This window comes from Rattus norvegicus, chromosome 1 (assembly GCF_036323735.1).
Source record: "Rattus norvegicus strain BN/NHsdMcwi chromosome 1, GRCr8, whole genome shotgun sequence".
NCBI lineage: Eukaryota > Metazoa > Chordata > Mammalia > Rodentia > Muridae > Rattus > Rattus norvegicus.
This window is the reverse complement of record NC_086019.1, coordinates 60,661,734-60,679,114: the sequence shown is the minus strand read 5'-3', so window position 1 is coordinate 60,679,114 and position 17,381 is coordinate 60,661,734. Positions and strand designations below refer to the sequence as shown.

General features: G+C 45.5%; 1 long non-coding RNA gene across 1 annotated transcript; it reads right to left on the bottom strand.

Moving 5' to 3' along the window:
• Positions 1-2,507: 2,507 nt before the first annotated feature.
• Positions 2,508-9,547, bottom strand: LOC134485025 (uncharacterized). The gene is made up of 4 exons (XR_010062919.1): positions 8,959-9,547; positions 5,452-6,417; positions 3,156-4,991; positions 2,508-3,039 (listed from the first exon to the last, which is right to left on the bottom strand). It is a non-coding gene; the product is annotated as an uncharacterized LOC134485025 (long non-coding RNA).
• Between the last annotated feature and the right edge of the window lie 7,834 nt (positions 9,548-17,381).

Genomic DNA, 17,381 nt, shown 5'->3' with positions numbered 1-17,381 from the left:
TTACCCTTGACAGAGGATTTTTCCAAGGGGCATTGGATGTGCAGGAGAATTGTGTGTGCTGACTCCTGTCAGATCAGCACAGGATACCATCAAGGCCCCATTTGCTCTTGATTTTGGAACTCATGGTCTTGGCACTGTCTTGTTGTTATTTAGGTCCCTGTCAGTCCCTAATTGAATTTTAGCATGGGAACCCAGGGCAGTTGTCTTCAAAATTATTCCTAGTATGGGCCACATCTTCACCTTGGCAGACATAAAGCACAAAGAAACACCAGGCAGGCAGAGAACCCTCAGGGGCTGGAACTGGCATGTTCAAACACTCTGGCTTGACCTTGGCCAGCACAGATTCAGAGAACATCTTCTATGTAGGAAGATCTCCTTCCTCCTCTCAGAGTTTAGGACATCTAGAGGTAGGCTAAGGTGCTGGCACAATGTGAGCAGAAGCAGCACTCTGGGCTTGTTCAGTGTCAAAGCCTCCCTGCCACCCCTGTATCACAGTCACAGCAGCCCATCTCATGAGAATTCTAGGGCTGCTGATATCCTGGATGAATAATCCATGTTCTGCTGCTAGTTTCTTTGCTTTCACATGGACAACTGAGAGAAGGGATTGATTAAGTGTAGGTGAGGAAGCCCTGCAAATATCTACTTGGTGTTAATAAAGACAATGGGTTCTGACTGGCAAGATCTTTGAATTAGATTTTGAAAAATGCCACCTAGGAACAGTTAGTAGGTACTCTCAGGAAGGTGCAGCATGGTGGGCACAATGGGACAGGATCCCTGAGGCTGGTGCAGTGGGACAGGGTCGTTGGGGCAGGTAAAACTGAGTAGGAAACGTGAGCCAGGAACAACCGGGCAGGGACCCTGGTTCAGTTACAACAGAGCAGGAATCCTGGGGGAGATGCAAGGGGGCATGAATCCTGGGGAAGGGATCTTGTAGTTGTGGCCCTGTGGCATGTGCAACTGGCAGGGACCCTGGGGCAGGTGCACTGTGACGTGCACCCAGGCTGGAATGTTCAGACAGGTGTGTGTTTGCTTCATGCAGCTGCTGTCTGAAGTAGAGAACACTGGCAACTGCCCCAGAGGGGATTTTGGGAACTCCTTCCAAGAATCCCTTAGCTCCTAACTGAGAAGCTATACATTCCACAGATGGACCTTTATTGAGATGAGCAGATTCTAAGGGAGCTGCCTTGAATGAACAGCCAAAGAAAGCAGAAATGAAGAACAAGCAATTGCAGCAGACATGTTCAGTGTGTTTTCGACCAGAAAAGTAGGACTGGAAGAAACTGATTAAGTCAAATCACTTCTCTGTCTATCCATCCATCCATCCATCCATCCATCCATCCATCCATCCATCCATCCATCCATCCATCCATCCATCCATTTCCCTGAGGGAAGTCAGCTTTTCTTTCTGAGAAGGTCAAAGCGGCGCTCCCTTGTGGTGACAATGAGGATTGCAGGCAGTGAGATAAGTGGGTATTTATTTATTTATTTATTTATTTATTTATTTATTTATTTCATGATCTGCGATAGACTGCCACTTGTGGCCAGTCCCCATCTGCATCAGCTGTACCATAAACCAAGTCTCAGTGTGACACAGAAAAGGCCTAATTGGAAAGTATGTCCTCTCTCTAAGCGACACTGTATAATAACATACTCTGGACTGCAGGTCAGTCAAGGCCTGTGTTTAGGAGACTTGTGGACAGATGAATGTCTGTGAGTCTGGACTTAGACTCTGTGGAGGGCTCAGGTCACCTGACTGTCCTGAAGTTTCCCACTGTGATTTATTTCCCTCCTACAGAGCCAGACACCTGAGCAACTGCATTTTCTGGTTATCCCCTAATCCTCTTACACTGTGTAGTGTGTTCAATCTCAGGGAGGGCCTGGGAATCTGAGAGACACCACTGAGCCCCCTGGGCCTGGCTGACTCAACTTGAGGCTACTCTGTGTGTCTTCATTTTGCTCACCCTCCAGAGACCTCAAAAGTCAGCAGTGAGCTTGCTGAGAGGTCAGGAACCTCCATATTGGCCCAAGAGCAACTGTCCTCTTTTACAGGTTCATCCACAGAGCTTGTAATTCTGATTGGTGCAACAGTCAGGAAGAGTGAAAGATGTCATCTCCCAAGGACAAGTGCTGTGCTAGTGGACACTGAGGAACTTCAGGGATCAAACCCTTCCCCATTCTTCTCCAGCCTCTCTTGTTCTTCGTTGAGATGTTTCCTGCAGTTCTAAAATATCCAGGCAATCCATGACATGGGTTTGAACATAATCTCGACATTTTATTCATTGCCTGATAAGTAAGACTAGGTAAAATTTATTTATTTATTCATTCATTCATTCATTTGTTAAACATACGTACAGGGTAGCTGTATTTAGAAAGACCAGAGAGGGCATCAGATGTCATTAGAGACATTTGTGAGCCTCCATTTGTTTGCTGGGATTTGAACTCAGGACCTCTGGAAGAGCATTCAGTGCTCTTAGCCACTTACCAATCTTTCCATTTTCCAGGCTAACTTTTTTAGTTCCAATAATGTCTTCTTTATTCAGGTTACATCCTGATCCCAGTCACTCTCCCTCTTCCCGTCCCAGTCCCACCTTACAAATCCTTTCTACCATAATGCTCTCCCTTCTCTTTGGACAAGGGGAGAGTCCCTGTGTACCACACCACCCTGGGACATCTAGTCCCAGGTGGCCCGAGCACATTCTGCCCCACAGATTTACAATCAGGCAGTCCGGGTATGGGGAACAGATCCAATGGCAGGCAACACAGACTGAGACAGCACTGGATCTACTTGTCAGATGACCCACATGGAGACCAACTGCAGATAGCTAACCCGGCTCTGGGGTTGGTTGCACAGGCTCTAGCATACTCCATGGTCCAAGGTATCTGACGGTAGGGGACTTCTTGTAGTGTTTTAACCCAACCAGTTTCCTTGTCACTCTCCCCACCACTCTTCCACAAGACTTCCCGAGCTCTATCTGAGGATTGGCTGTGGCTTTCAGCTGCCGAGTGAAGCCTCTGGAGACATGTGTGCTACTTTTCTGTCTGCAAGTAAATCAGAAAGAATATCATAAATAGTGTCAGAGGTTGTGTCTGTCACATGAGACAGATCTCACTTTGTGTCAGTCATTGACTGGTTGGTCCCTCAATATCTGCTTTACCTTTATCCCTGCACACTTATTGGCAAGACAGACTTCGAGTTGTAGGTTTTGTGAATGTATTGATGTCTCCTTCCTCTTCTAGAAGTGTTTCTTGTTACAGGAGGTGGCCATTTCATTTTCATGCTCTGGTAAGCCTGCAAGGGAGGCTTTGTGTTGGGTCCAGTAGTTAAAAGCAAGACCTGGGAAGAGGAACGGCAGAGTTGTGATCTAGGACTTCCTGCAGCAGCCAGCTCTGGGTCCTGGGAGCCTAGGCAGGCTTTGCAGTCATAGAGCTCCATCCACTGCCCAAGTCCCATCCTGACACTTTCTCCATCTCTATTACAGACCATTGTAATTCTGGCATAGTCGCTCTGTCCTGGGCCCAATAGGCCATCCTACCCTGGAAGAACAGAGAGTTCAAGGACGGCCAAATTTCACTTAAGCAAACTTGTTCTCAGACTGTGTGGTTGCTCTGTCTTAGCTCTCATAACACACTTTCCTCTACGTTGCCTTAGGCTGTATCCTCCAAGCATCCCACCATGCATCAGCTCCATATCCTGACGAACCTACCTTAGGGTCCCTGATAATTCCAGATACTTTAATGTTCTCCCAGGATAGACTGTGGCCTCCGGTGTGGCTCACATTGATCCTAGAAGTTCTTGGGAGCCTCCATGCCATGGCATAGGATGTCTCTGAATCCGCACTGGCCTGAGGGATTCCATCTGGCACAGGATTCTCTCCCTATTGTTGAATTTTGGCTCTTACGTTTTTCAGGAATGGCTCTGCATGTGGTCAACACACACTACCCTGGAAGACCAGAGAGTTCAAGGACGGCCAACTTTCACTTAAGCAAACTTTTTCACAGAGTGTGTGGGTCCCATCAGCAGAGAGTAGCCTCCACATTGCAATGATGTGCAAACTTCTGCCTTTCAGCCATGATGGACTTTAGTATCTACCCTGAGGACCCTCCACAAGCCACAGGTGGGTGATGTGTAAATTGGGCATGTTATTGGGTCAGGTCTTCAGTGCAGTGCCTTAAGCTGACAGCCTTTTGGGAGGGCATATGCTTCTCTATTAAATGAACTGGTTCCACTGTTGGCCTGGACTCTGCTGTGTCTGCCGCTCATGCTCTCCTCCAAGTCTCTAACTGTCCCTAACTCTCCTTGACTGGCTGGTCAATCAGTCTTCATACCAGTCTAGAGCCATTCTATAAACACAGAGCCCAGACTGTCCTCTGCCGACGTTTAACAGGGCTGCTGGTTTAGTGTCCTGGGTTCCCTATGGGGGTGCAAACTCAAGTTTCTTAGGTCCCTATGTGTCTGACAAAAAGCCTTTAGAACAAGGTAGATGTGAAGAAATCAGGAAATAAACTCCTGCAGTACTTCATGTCTACCACTAGAGGGCTCTACACTTTTCTGGTCCTGGTGTGCTACTCAGCAAACCCTCTCACTGGAAGGCTCTGTGCCTGAAGCAGAGAACCTCTGCTAAACACAATGTTACCAAGAAACTGGCTGTATCTTCACGGCAGCCTGTAGAAGATTCTCCACGACCCTGAGGACCCAATTGGGAAAACTTAGGTAGGCAGGGTGTGGGAGCCACCAGGGCTGTATGGAGACCTTACCCAGAATTTAATCTCCAGCTGTGCATTCTGATTAACATGACCCACACTCCTATGAAGGTCTCTGGGTGGCTCCTGATATGAGTTGGGGGAGGGGGGAGGACAAGGAAGCTGGGTCAAGACAGAAGCACTGTCCTTACTCACTGCGTCTGGGCTTGTTCCTGCCCTAACTGTGAAGCAGGAAACAAACACCCACTCCTCATGGGACTGTCCGTGATGAGGCCAGCTGAGGATCTGAACTGTCAGCAAGAAAGACAGGAGCTGTATGTGCCACAAACCAGAGCACAGTGTCCCGCATAAGCCCATCTCTCAAATGATGCCATCTCCTCCCCAGAGTGGCTCCAGTCTGGGTTAGGAGTGGGTCATGTATTCCGAGCTCTCTGCTACTCCTGCAAACACAGCAATGGTGCCTTCTCATGCTCATCTATACTGAGCCTAGGGAGCAGCCAGAGGTCATACTCATGGGAATTCAGACTCAGTTCAATCTGCTATCCTGTAGCCCATGAGTCTGGACTCAACTTTGGTGGTCAAGGTCAGTGGTTTTTTCCTGGACAAGACTTTGAGAATGTTAGTGACACATTGTATGCCCTTGGCTGGCCTTCACTCTAATAGCCCTGAGTGACCATTCCAGCCTGCCCTCAGGGATTCAGATCAGCATTGGCCAGATCAGGCTCTTTGCTACCTGGTCCTATAGCTCACCTCCACTGTAGTTCATGTGTCCTGGCTGCTGCAGCTGCTCCAGAAGCTACCAGATGTCTTCCCACAGAATCCTGTAGTCCCTGTGGGCTCATCCACAGACATCTCACACTCTCCCTGCTGGGAGTTAGGCTGGATGCCTGCTGTGTGGGAGCTGCCTTGGCTTGTGGAGCAGAGTCAGAAGCAGCGGAGGAGAGATTGTCTGCTGCTCTTAATGTCCTCAGTGCCCATGGCTTGCCTGTGGTGTGGTTGTGGTCCAGCTCCAGTTAATCACTGATATAAATTCAGCCCGTAGAAGCTGCGTACCCCATGAGGCACAGGGAGGACCATGACTGAGGGAGAACCATGCAATCCAGGACCCTGTGGGGATCAGGGAATATTCCAGGTCCCCTCTCACGCAGGATGCAAGGCAAGGAGCTCTGTGTGCCCTGACACAGGGGCATGGGACCGTGACTCCCATGAAATGCTCCTTCATACCTATTACATCATCAGCTTTGAGAAGGTCTTCCTCAGTAAGAACATTCCACACTGCTTGCCTCTGCCATCTGGCTCTCTTTTCCAGGGCTGCATGCCCTCAGGAACATTGACATGTCTTCTATGAAAATTAATATTCTGTTAAATCATTTTGATAAACAGTTCTCAGCATGATATCTGTGTCCAGAAGTAGTCATCAGCAATTCTCACGGGGACAGGGAATCAAAATCTTCCCCCTGCTCTTCATCCTCCTCTTTCTCCTCCTCTTCCTTCTCTTCCTCCTCCTCCTCTTCTTTCTCCTCCTCTCTTCATCTTCCTCCTCCTCCTCCTACGCTCCTCCTTCTCCTCCTCCTGCTGCTGCTGTGCCTAATGCTGCTTCTGCTATTGTTGCTACTCCTGTTGCTGCTGTAGTTTCTGCTGGTGTCTTTTCCATTGCCATGTGTCTGAAATCACCTACTGTTTATACTAAGGACATGAAAGAATTTCCAGATGACACTGTGAAATAGACAAGACAATTTATTCCAAGCAAAAAAGACAGTGAGGTAGAATTCTTAGCTTACCATTTGGGACTTTGATTTGCCTTACTATATTATAACTTCTTTTTTCTACTTCTCAGTTGAGGTCTTTGAAAGAAACCATTTAGAACTATTACCTATAAAATTCAATAGATCACTAGGTCTTAGGAACAAAAAAAAAACCAGTATGTAAAACAATATGCATGCATGCAGGATTCTGACTATCAACTATAACCCACAAACTAGGTTGTTGATACTTATTCAATGACAAACCTTGTTAATTAGTTTTGAGGCTTAATGGAATGGGATGTTACATTTGAAAACATAAGACTGTTCTGCAGCACTTGTGATTGATGACCACATGTGAAAAGATCAGTAGCCCCTGGAGGAGGCCATGAGCCCATGAACCTCTAGTCCTCACCCTGTGGGAGCTATTGGCCTAAGGGGGAGCTGGAGTCCATCTGAAGGGATGGGCCAACTAGAAAACTCTGTAGAGTGTGGAACTCATCAATCCTATTGGGTCCCTGCTGGGAAGAGGAGAAATCAAGAAGAGGGAGAAGGCTTGGTGTTGGCGAAACCTCATAAAGAACTTAGAGCAGATACAAGGTAAGAATTGTGGGGAAAATGGAAACCAGAGACAGAGGAAGGACCAGCATAGAGCAAACTGAAAAGGACAAAGCACAAAGGTACCTGGGCTATGCCTGCTGCTTGTTCTCTGGACTCTCCCTGTGGCTCATTTCTGGGGGGAGATTCTGTTCTGCCCCAGGCGAGGTTTCTTTCTCCTTGGCATGCAGCAACACTGCTTTATCAGGGCATTTGCTATATTCCTGGTCCACCCCTTATAACCTCTGTGCCGGACCCTGCTGGGGATGGGCTTATCCTCTAATGGGGCTCTGTGGGAGAGTGGGTTGTCTTCTTTGATTTCCTTATTGCTACTCTTCTCAGTGAAGATGCTTGTTGTTTGAATGCATGGGACACTCACAGCACATTTGTGATAGTGGTCCTGTGTAGGTGTCATCGGTAGAGGCCTGAGACGACCAGCCACAGTGGATCTTTTGCCTCCTTTTGGATGAGCATTCTGGCCATAGTGAGATACGTGACCATGGGAGGATGACACCCGCAAGGTGCCAAGGACTGGCAGGCTTCTACTCCTCTTTGGTTCTAATCTAAAAGCAGCAGCAGGATCAAGGCTAGGGAATGGTGCTGCAACGGGACTCATTTGCTGTGCCTGGGCTGTGCAGCCATCCCCCTGGAGAGCCTGCTTTTGTAGAAAGAAATAAGTTGCCATTTCCTCATTATATTTTCTTTGTTTTAAAGAGTGTTTTACTACAGAGGTTTGGAATCCAATGCTTTTCATGGCATCCAAAATGGCCGGGTCTGGTGTGAGGGGAAGCATTTCTTCATAGGGACCTATCAATCCGTTCCAGTGTTCTTTGAACCAATGGTGTTTCATCGCCTTTCTTGCTGTTGGTCTAAAGTTGGGATTTACCCTCAGTAATTTACTAAGGAGGTCCTCCAGTTCTTTTGAAAAAAAAAAAACAAACAAAGACAAAGTGAAAACTAGACTAGAAAAATAGAGCAAAATTATGAAAAAGTTAAGGGGAAAATATGAAGTCATAAGTAAAAGCCACCCAAATAACCAACCCCAAAAGAGAAAGCCAAGAGCACACACATACTAAATGCAATGATGAAAATAAAAATCGTCATACTACAATAGGATTGGGCGGCCAAAGATGGTCAATACTATGAATAGATGTTCATTGAAGAAAAAAAAAAAACAGATGAAAGAAACGAGAGGAGAAAGAATTAGTATAAGACAAAACAAACAAATATAAAAAGCCAACACTTAAGGGAAAACTCCATTGAATTTCAGGACCTAGTGATCCACAAAATCCACAACTCTCCAGAGCAAAATACTGAAAATTAAAATTAACCAACCACAAGGAATAAGGCAGTTAAATATCAGTGAACAGTAAACCTTAAACAAATGCCGAAGAGTCAAAGTGTCACAAAGGGCAAATTTGTATCAAGTCTAAGCCAATGATTGCTTGTACTCAATAAATAGAGAAACAGGAATAATGTAAAAGGATGAAACCGCAGGACATTGAAAATGGAGATAGAGTTAATCATCCGACTGCAGAACCGTAATAATCAAAGCAGTAATATAGCATGTGAGAACATAAAAACCACTAAAAAATGAAACCAGCAATCCATAATAAATAAATAAATGAATAAATAAATAAATAAATAAATAAATAAATAAATAAATAAAACAAAAAACAAAACCCCAATAAGGAAATAGCCAGTGGCGTGGCAATATGTGACCTAATTCTTTCTCTTGAAGTCATCCAAAAATCAATCAATCAAGAAATAGGCAGCCAGCCATCTACATAGGCCTTTAAACTGATATTATGGGGTTGGCATACCAAATGCCTGGGAGCGACTGGTCAGCCAGCCCAGATACTTGGGCAGCTGCAGGCCAGTGAGAGAGCCTGTCTTGAAAATAAGGTTGAGAACCTACCTCAGGAACAGCAGCCGGGGTGACTTCTGGCCTCTACACTCTCTTGCACTGAGGTGCAGGTAATATAGATACAAGGGGCAAAAGGGGATGGGCACGTGCACACACAGACACACACACACACACACACACACACGCACACGGGCACTCACACAGGCACAGGCACACACACAGGCACACACACAGAAATACACAGAAGTGAACTTATACTCACACAAACTCTTACAAACACCCAGATTCACACAAAACACGCATAGTTACACACAAGCAAACCTGGAAAAACACACGTCAGACAAATACACACATACACACAGGGATACACATACGCACAAGAAGACATACACACATACAAACACATACACACATACAAACCTGTAAACTCACACACTCCTACATATACTGACAAACACACAGGCAAAAGTGTACAAGCACTCACACACAGGCCAATCTGTCAACACACACTCTCTTACACACACTGATACATACACATATACACAGTACAGTAAAATTCGACACAACCACACACAGCTCACTAGATACAACCAAGTCGCAGAGGGCTCCACTCCACACCTCCTCTCAAAGCACTCAAAGAATTCCAGGCCTGGCAACAGCTTAATATGTGTTTGCTGGGCCGCCTCACAATCGCTCCTCATGAGGTCACAATAGGACCTGTCATGACATCGTTGGGAAGGACTCTGAGACCGTGGCTTCTATGGGCTATGGAAAGACTTTAGGCTGTTAGAAATAAAACCCTGTAAGATGTTTAGCTGTCCATAGTTCTCTGTTTTGAATGTTTACTCTGCATCCTGCTTTAAAGTCCTCATGTCTACACTCAGGGTGTCACGTTATCTTTGAATTCTGAAGGATTAGCCTCAAACTGATGGTATAGTTTTCTTTTTTTAAAGACAAAGCTGTTTCTAAACTGACCCATCAAGAGGACACTGTTCTCATAAGTCCTCAGAAAGGCTCTAGGTTATCATCAAACACCTGAGACAAAGCTGCAGGACTAGGCAGAGACTTGAGTTTGAATCCCCCAAACGCCAAATGGATGCATCAGCAAAGCTCATAAGCTTTCTCTGTGGAGAAGTTAACATGGACCAACAGATTAGAGGGCCAGAGCCCCAACCCATGCTGGGTGGACACTCTCCTCTGACATCCAACACAGAGATCTTTGTACAGAGATCAGGAGAAGGCTTCTCTGAATAGCTGTGCAGAGCACCTCAGGCTCAGGGACTCAGGACTGACACCCATAAAATGCTGTAGTGGAACCCTTTGTGATTCAAGGGCTCATCTGCCTGGGTCCCTGAGCCTCTAGAGATGATCCCAGGACTGGGCTGTGTCTGCTTATGGGCTCAGACAGGGAGGTGCCAGGGGGTTTGCCGTTGGCTCCTGGGAGTAGAGCAGTTTTTCTTTCCCTGTCCCTGCTTTTTGAACTTTTCTTTCCTTGGGAAAATGGAAGGAATGGAAGAAGTCTGGCTATGGAGAGTGAGGCTGGCTGGGATACTGCTCGCTGTTCTCCATTGTCATCCTGCTGGGGGTTTGGAGTTGTTGGCAGGTTAGCCTCTCCACCATTCCAATCTGCTTCTCTCCATTTAATCCATGCATCTCTGTCTCTTCGCTTCGTGACATGGTTGCACAAGTCCTACCTGTAGCTGCCACTCCAGGGCATAAGTCCCTCAGTGAGTGAATTCCAGATGGTTCTGTCTAGAGAGAAATTGTACAGGGTAGTTGCTCAGTATGTAGGTACATGGAAGAGGATACTGCACGGCATCCACACACATTTCATATAACATCAATCCACATACTCTGGTACTCATCGGTTCTATTTACACCTTTCGCGATTACTGCTATTCACTGTACTGTGAAGTGTGAATTTTTATTATGTTTCACTTCTGCAAAGGAAGAGACAGTGTTTAGCACTGGAGATCCAAAGGCCTAGCTGGAAGGGAGGCCTTGACACACAGGTGTGCTCCTGGGAAATAGCTCTTTCATAAAACGCCCCGTTAAATCCCATGATGTATGGATTGCTCTATGCCCTATCTAGGGTTGACCTCAGTGTATTTATATATATATATTGACTTGAGTATTTTTTATATACATTTCCAGTATTCCCTTTCCCAGTTTCCGTGCAAACATCCCCTTCCCTCCTCCCCATCCTCCCCCCATTGTCGCCCTTCTCCCAACAATCTAGTTCACTGGGGGTTCAGTCTTAGCAGGACCCAGGGCTTCCCCTTCCAATGGTGCTCTTACTAGGATATTCATTTTCCATGTTCCCTTCCCCAGCTTCCAGACTTTAGATGACTGGATGCCCTGACTGATTTTTACACAGGATAAATGTCGGCTACATTTGTGTTTGATTATTAACAGTGCCTCTGGAACTAAACTCAGATCATCAGCTATTCCTTTCACCTCTGAACCATCTCAAAAGCTCACACTATATATTCTGTTCTGTCCTCAGTGTACCATGTATTGCTATAATCACCAGCATTGTTAAAGTAAGCCAAAGGAGATTTATAAAATCTTCAGATTTTGAAATTTACACATAGCTTGTGCTACACATCATTAATCCCCCTTTCATGAGAGAGAAGGTCTCTTTACTGTCCAAACCACCCTTGTGTACAGGGTGAGTTTTAGGACAGCTTCAGTTTGTGGTAACACTCTGTCTCAAATTAAGCACACAACAGCAACAACCCAACCACACTCACACAGAAACACATTCATGGAACACACATACACACACACACACACACACACACACACACACACACACACACAAACACACACACACACACACCGAGCACTTTCCAGTTTCTTCCCTTCCCATTCCTCAAGTGAGCATTCAGTGTAACTGTACTTTAATCTCACCTACCTCAGTCCTTCCAGTCTGTAGGCTTCTCTTAAACCCTCAGGAATTGGCAACTGACATCAGTCCGGTTTCTGCTTGCTGGTGGGGAAATTGGGTTGTGTTGCTTTGTTAATCTGCACTCCCTCAGCCAACCTCCCCAGGCCCTGAGAAGATTCCATTAACCTCCTTCAGAGTACTTCAGTGTTTTAAAGTCATACTCAACAAAGTAAGAAACCATTTGGTTTGATTGCAGCATTTAGGATTGCGTTGAGTAGGTACCAGCAGAATGTACACTGTTTATGAAGTAGGTCTGTGAGTAAGGGCTAGGTGTAATTTTATCTGCTGAGTGAGTGAGCGTTTGCTCCATATCGTTACCCATTTTGGCTTCTGTGGTATTTTTATTCCTATAGACTAAACGGTTTGAGTTTGTGTTGGCTTCTTCTGTGATTTCAGTATCCAGCACCTCTGGACTTATCCTATAAGTATGACCAGATTAACAGGGCTGTTGACTTTCCATGGAGATGCTTGTTTACATTTTTACTTAATCCACATCTTATGTTCAAGAGGAGGGAGAGCAGCTTGCTGGCTTTGCAGCAACACATATTGACCCAGAGTGAAGGTTCTCTCTGTTACTGATTCGAATTCCTGAATCATCATGACATTTTGCATGAGCTATCCTCCACTGTCTCGGGCATTTGAGTACTCCTTTCCCAGTTGGTGACTCTGTTTGGGAAGACTCAGGAGGTGTGCCCTTGCTGGAGAAAGAATGCCAGTGGGGCTGGGCTTTGAGGTTTTAGTGCTCTGCACCACTCCCTGTGCACTCTCTGCTTTGTACTTGTGATTCCAGATGTGAGTCCTCTGCTTCCTGCTCCTTCCACCGTGCCCTGTAGTCATGGAACTTAACCTATGGTAACAGGTGGTCTGTGAAATAGGATCACTAATCGCCTACATGTTTTATATTTTGCTGTGCTCATGGCATTTCTGTCACAGAAATACAAATGTAACTAATGCAGAAGGGGATGTGATAGAGCGGACTCTTGCTCCGTGATACCTGACCATGCCAGTTTGTGCTTGTTACTTGTTTTGGAAAATATGCAAGAATTCAGAACTTTGAACTAGAAGTGGCCCAGTGCCACTTCTAGTTTAATGGGGTATACTGGCAGGAGCTTGGGAGTCAGGAGTGCCAAGACCTATCCAGAATGTGGAAGCACAGGACAAGGAGATTCAGAAGGCAATAATATTTGTAACTGGCCTGGGATAATTTGTATGATGCTTTTACAAAAATGTGGCTTCCTTCAGCTCACATCGTAAAAACCTACCTGAGGCTAAATTAAAAAGTAATAAACAAATTTCTTCGATGAAAATTTGAAGAGAGCCCAGTATGGCCTCTGTTATACTGAGGTTATAGGACTTCAATGAAAAAGAGCAAATGGGGCAAATAGAAATGCAAAATGTATAGTTTACAGAGAAAAAGACACTGGGAAGATTAATATTATAGCCAAAGCCTAGGCCAGAAGAGAGCCTGCAATTACTTAGGAGATTAGAACCTTAATAAGAGGCCATGTCTCCTCAGGTGAAGACATCACTCAATTAACCTCGTAATCTGTGGTAGAAAGTGACTTACTTAGGGTTTACCTGCTATTACCAGACACCATGACCAATGCAAATCTTATAAGGAGAACACTGCTTTGGGTTTGGTTTACAAGTTCAGCAGTTTGGTTCATTATCATCAAGGTGGGAGCATGGCAGCATCTAGGCAGATATGGTACAGGAGGAGCTGGGTGTTCTACATCATCATCTGAACGCTGCTACTAGAAAACTGATTTTCATGCAGCTAGGACAAGGAACATAAGGGTCACATCTACAGTGACACACTTCCTCAATCAAGGCTACACCTATCCAATGAGGGCTCATCTGCAAATAGTACCACACCCTGGGCTGAGCATATTCAAATCAACACAGGAACATTAGGCATTTTCAGTTCCTGAAATCACCTGTGATCAGAAGCTGCTGCTACTGTGGGTCATGGGGCCCAGGGCTTTCCAGAACTCAGGCATCTTCTCATGTACTCTCATCAGTCACTGGGAGTAAGGAAGCTCAGCAAAGGACTGCTGTGTGGGCTGAGACAGCTGAGAAAGTCTGCTTGGGGAGGTGTGTCAATCTTCATTTCCACATGGAGATAGCATGGGGGTTACCTGACCTTACCTGACCAGTTTCCATGTTTGGTACCCATGAACCATATTCATTGTCAGGTAGGAAAGTGTTATTTGGCACGCAATGTCATGTTGTGCTTATCATGTACCCAAAGTTGATAGATGACTTAAGAATGTAGGCTTGAAAGGTATCCAGTTTCTATTCTGGGAAGGAGACCAGCAGGCCTGAGAGGAACAGGCCTCATGTGCAGAGGGATGTACCATCTGTACATGGTTGGGAGAAGCTCAGAGAAGTTTAGTCAAACCTGTCTATCCAGTAGAGGTTAGTTAACTGTGAAACTATCACTAACAGTAAAGGTAACTTTGAACTCTGAGGAAGAGAAGGTTTGTTGCCATTGTTTGTGGACCATGCTTCAGAGGTGATGAGACACAGAGAAACTGTGTCTTGGGTTCATGCCACGAAGCTTGCTAGCTGAGCACTTCACATCTTAAGTTGTGTATGTCGTCAGGGCCCTTACACAAAGGTGATCTAGTGACAGTGTCTTGCTTTATTTGTAGCTATCACATGAATTTAAATTTCCTACTTGTTCTTGTTCTTAAAAACTCACTGATTAGTTTTAGCTGAGACTCCTGGGACACTTTTCTCTCACATGCTGTAAGTTTCAAAGATTTGGTGATTAACATAAATAACTATTCATAGGTGAACACAGGGCCCACACAGACCTCACCTTGCTATCTGGAACTGTTATTCCTGAGCCAAGGGTCTCAAGGGTCTCTGCCTCAGAAAGAAATGTGGAAAAGTGATCTCATAATCTATTCACATTCCTTGTGTCATCCAGAATATCTGCTAGAATGAGAGGATCCTTCCCTTCTCAGGACAATGTAGAAAATGATTCCCCAGGAGGAAAGAAAGGGCCACTACCCGCCTCTGTGGCGCAGTCCCTGGTGTTCACTGTAATGTCACCCAACAGTCCCACCTTGAATCTCCTGTTCCACTTAAGCATGGATCCTCCCTTTTATTCTGGGAGATAAACAGGAATCTCCAGCTAGGAACAGTGGTCCAAACATGAGGTTAAGTGAAGGCAGTTAGAATGGGGTATATACATTTAGGGTCTCTGATTGAATGATTCTGAACTTAATGTACTTCCTACTAGAGTCATCTGTAACTGATATGTAAGCTTTGTATTAAAATGTACCTTTACGTCCAAGATTTCATGGTAGGTCAATGCCCTACACTCTCTTAAAGATAATTTAAGAACTGCATGAAGAAGAGAAAATACTGATCAGAAAATGTTCCTCGATGTACAAGACTGGTTTACATGTGCAAGTCTCTGTGCTCAACTCAAAGAGCACACAATATGCATTAGAAAGTAGATGATAAGAACTCTCTCTCTCTCTCTCTCTCTCTCTCTCTCTGTCTCTCTCTCTCTACCTCACTTTCGATCTATCACTCTCTCATGGGTGTGTGTGTCTCTGTGTGTGTGTGCATGTGTTTGTGAATCTGTGTCTGTGTGTCTGTCTGTCTGTCTGTCTCTCTCTCCTGTGTGTGTGTGTGTGTGTGTGTGTGTGTGTGTGTGTGTGTGTGTGAGAAGGTGAGCTGAGGGTCTGCATGCCGAGTTGGAACAAGGATCCCATGTTGATTGACTCCCACCTTGACAAGTATCATGTTGTTGAGATGACCAGCATGTGACTATTGGGACAAGATAGAAGTGTTTACAAAGCCAACAGTTTTGACCAATTTATGCAAATTAGGGCAGATTTGAGAGTACACTTAAGAGTTTTAAACTTTGTTTGAAAAAACAAAAAACAGTGATCTTGGAATAGTTTCTTTGGAGTATACCGCCAAAGGCCAAATTTTATCTGATTGTTGGTGAGCACCTGTAGGTTTTTGTGTTCCTCATGTAGTATCCCTTAGGTTTGGGTCAGACAATGTAAACCTTATCATTTCCACTGTTTTTAACATCTCAAATGATGTCCCACGTTCTAGGTGCCAATCCACAAATGCCCACTCCTACATCTCCTCCCTCCTCCCTCCATTGTGCCACTATGATGCTGCTCCTCAACTCACCCAACTTTTCGAAACCCACCACCCCAGCCTCCTCCTACGTTCGAGCATCACATCTCCACAGGACCAAGGGCCTTCCATCCCATTGGTTTCAAACAATGCCATCCTCTGATATATATTGGTTGGTGGTCTATTTTCTGGAAGCTCTGGGTCATCAGCCAGCATATATTGTTCTTCCTCTATTGCAGGACCTACTCTGTCACAGGACATCCACTGTTTAAGCACCACCACTACCTCAGGAAGTCCACTGTCTGTGTGTCAACTCCACTGTTACAGGACCACAAGTGTCTCAGCACTTCAACTATCACAGCACTTCTACTGTTCAGGAGCTCAAGAGTCTCAGCATCTCAAGTGTCACAGGACCTCCTTTGTCCAAGAACTGGACTGTCCAAGCAACACTACTATTGCGGGACCTCCACTGTCACAGGACTTCCACTGTAGGAGCACTACAACTGTCTCAGGACACCCACTGTCCTATCACCTCCACTATCCCAGGAATGCCACTGTCGTAGCACCACCCATAGCAACTACAGTGTTTCAGGACATCAACTGAAGCAAGATCTCCCATGATGCTGCAACTTCACTGCCACAGGATCTCTACAGTGACAGGAATACCCCTGTATCAGCAATTCCAATTTTGCAGGACCTCCACTGTAGCAGAACCTTCAATTGTGCAGCAGCTCCCCTGTAGGTAGATTGACCTCCACGATCTCAGTGCCTCCACTTTCAAAGGACCTTCACTGTCACAGAACCGGCGCCATTTCAGTGTCTCCACTGTTGCAGGACCTACCTCTTCACAGGATCTGCACTGTTGGAGCAACTGTAATTTCAATTTTTCAAAGTCATTGCTGGTTATTATATTTGAGGCTGAATGAAATGTGATGCTACTTTTGAAAGCATAAGAATTTGTTCTATAGCTCTTGTGATAAATGCCGTGTGTGCTAGGACCACTAACCTATGGAAGATTTCATGAGCTCATACCACTCTCCACCTCACTTTGTGGAAGCTGGTGTTTTTAGAGTGTGATAAACTTCAGGTGAATGGATGCATTCAGCTGCACCACGCTCTAGAGTGGGCTACACTGCAGTCATATTGAGTCCTTGCTGGGAAGAGAAGAAATCCAGAAGAGGGAGATGGTTGGGTTGGGGGAAGAATCATAAAATACTTAGAGGATATAAGAAGGTAAGAATTATGGGGAAAAGGAAAACAGAGCCAGGGGAAGAATGAGCACAGAGCAAACTGGGAAGGACAAAGTACAAAGGCACGTGGGTTTTGCCATCTGCGTGTTCTCTGGACAATCTCCCTTGGCCTCATTTCTGGGAGAAAACTCTTCCTCCACCCCCTTGTAAGGTTTTATTCTTGA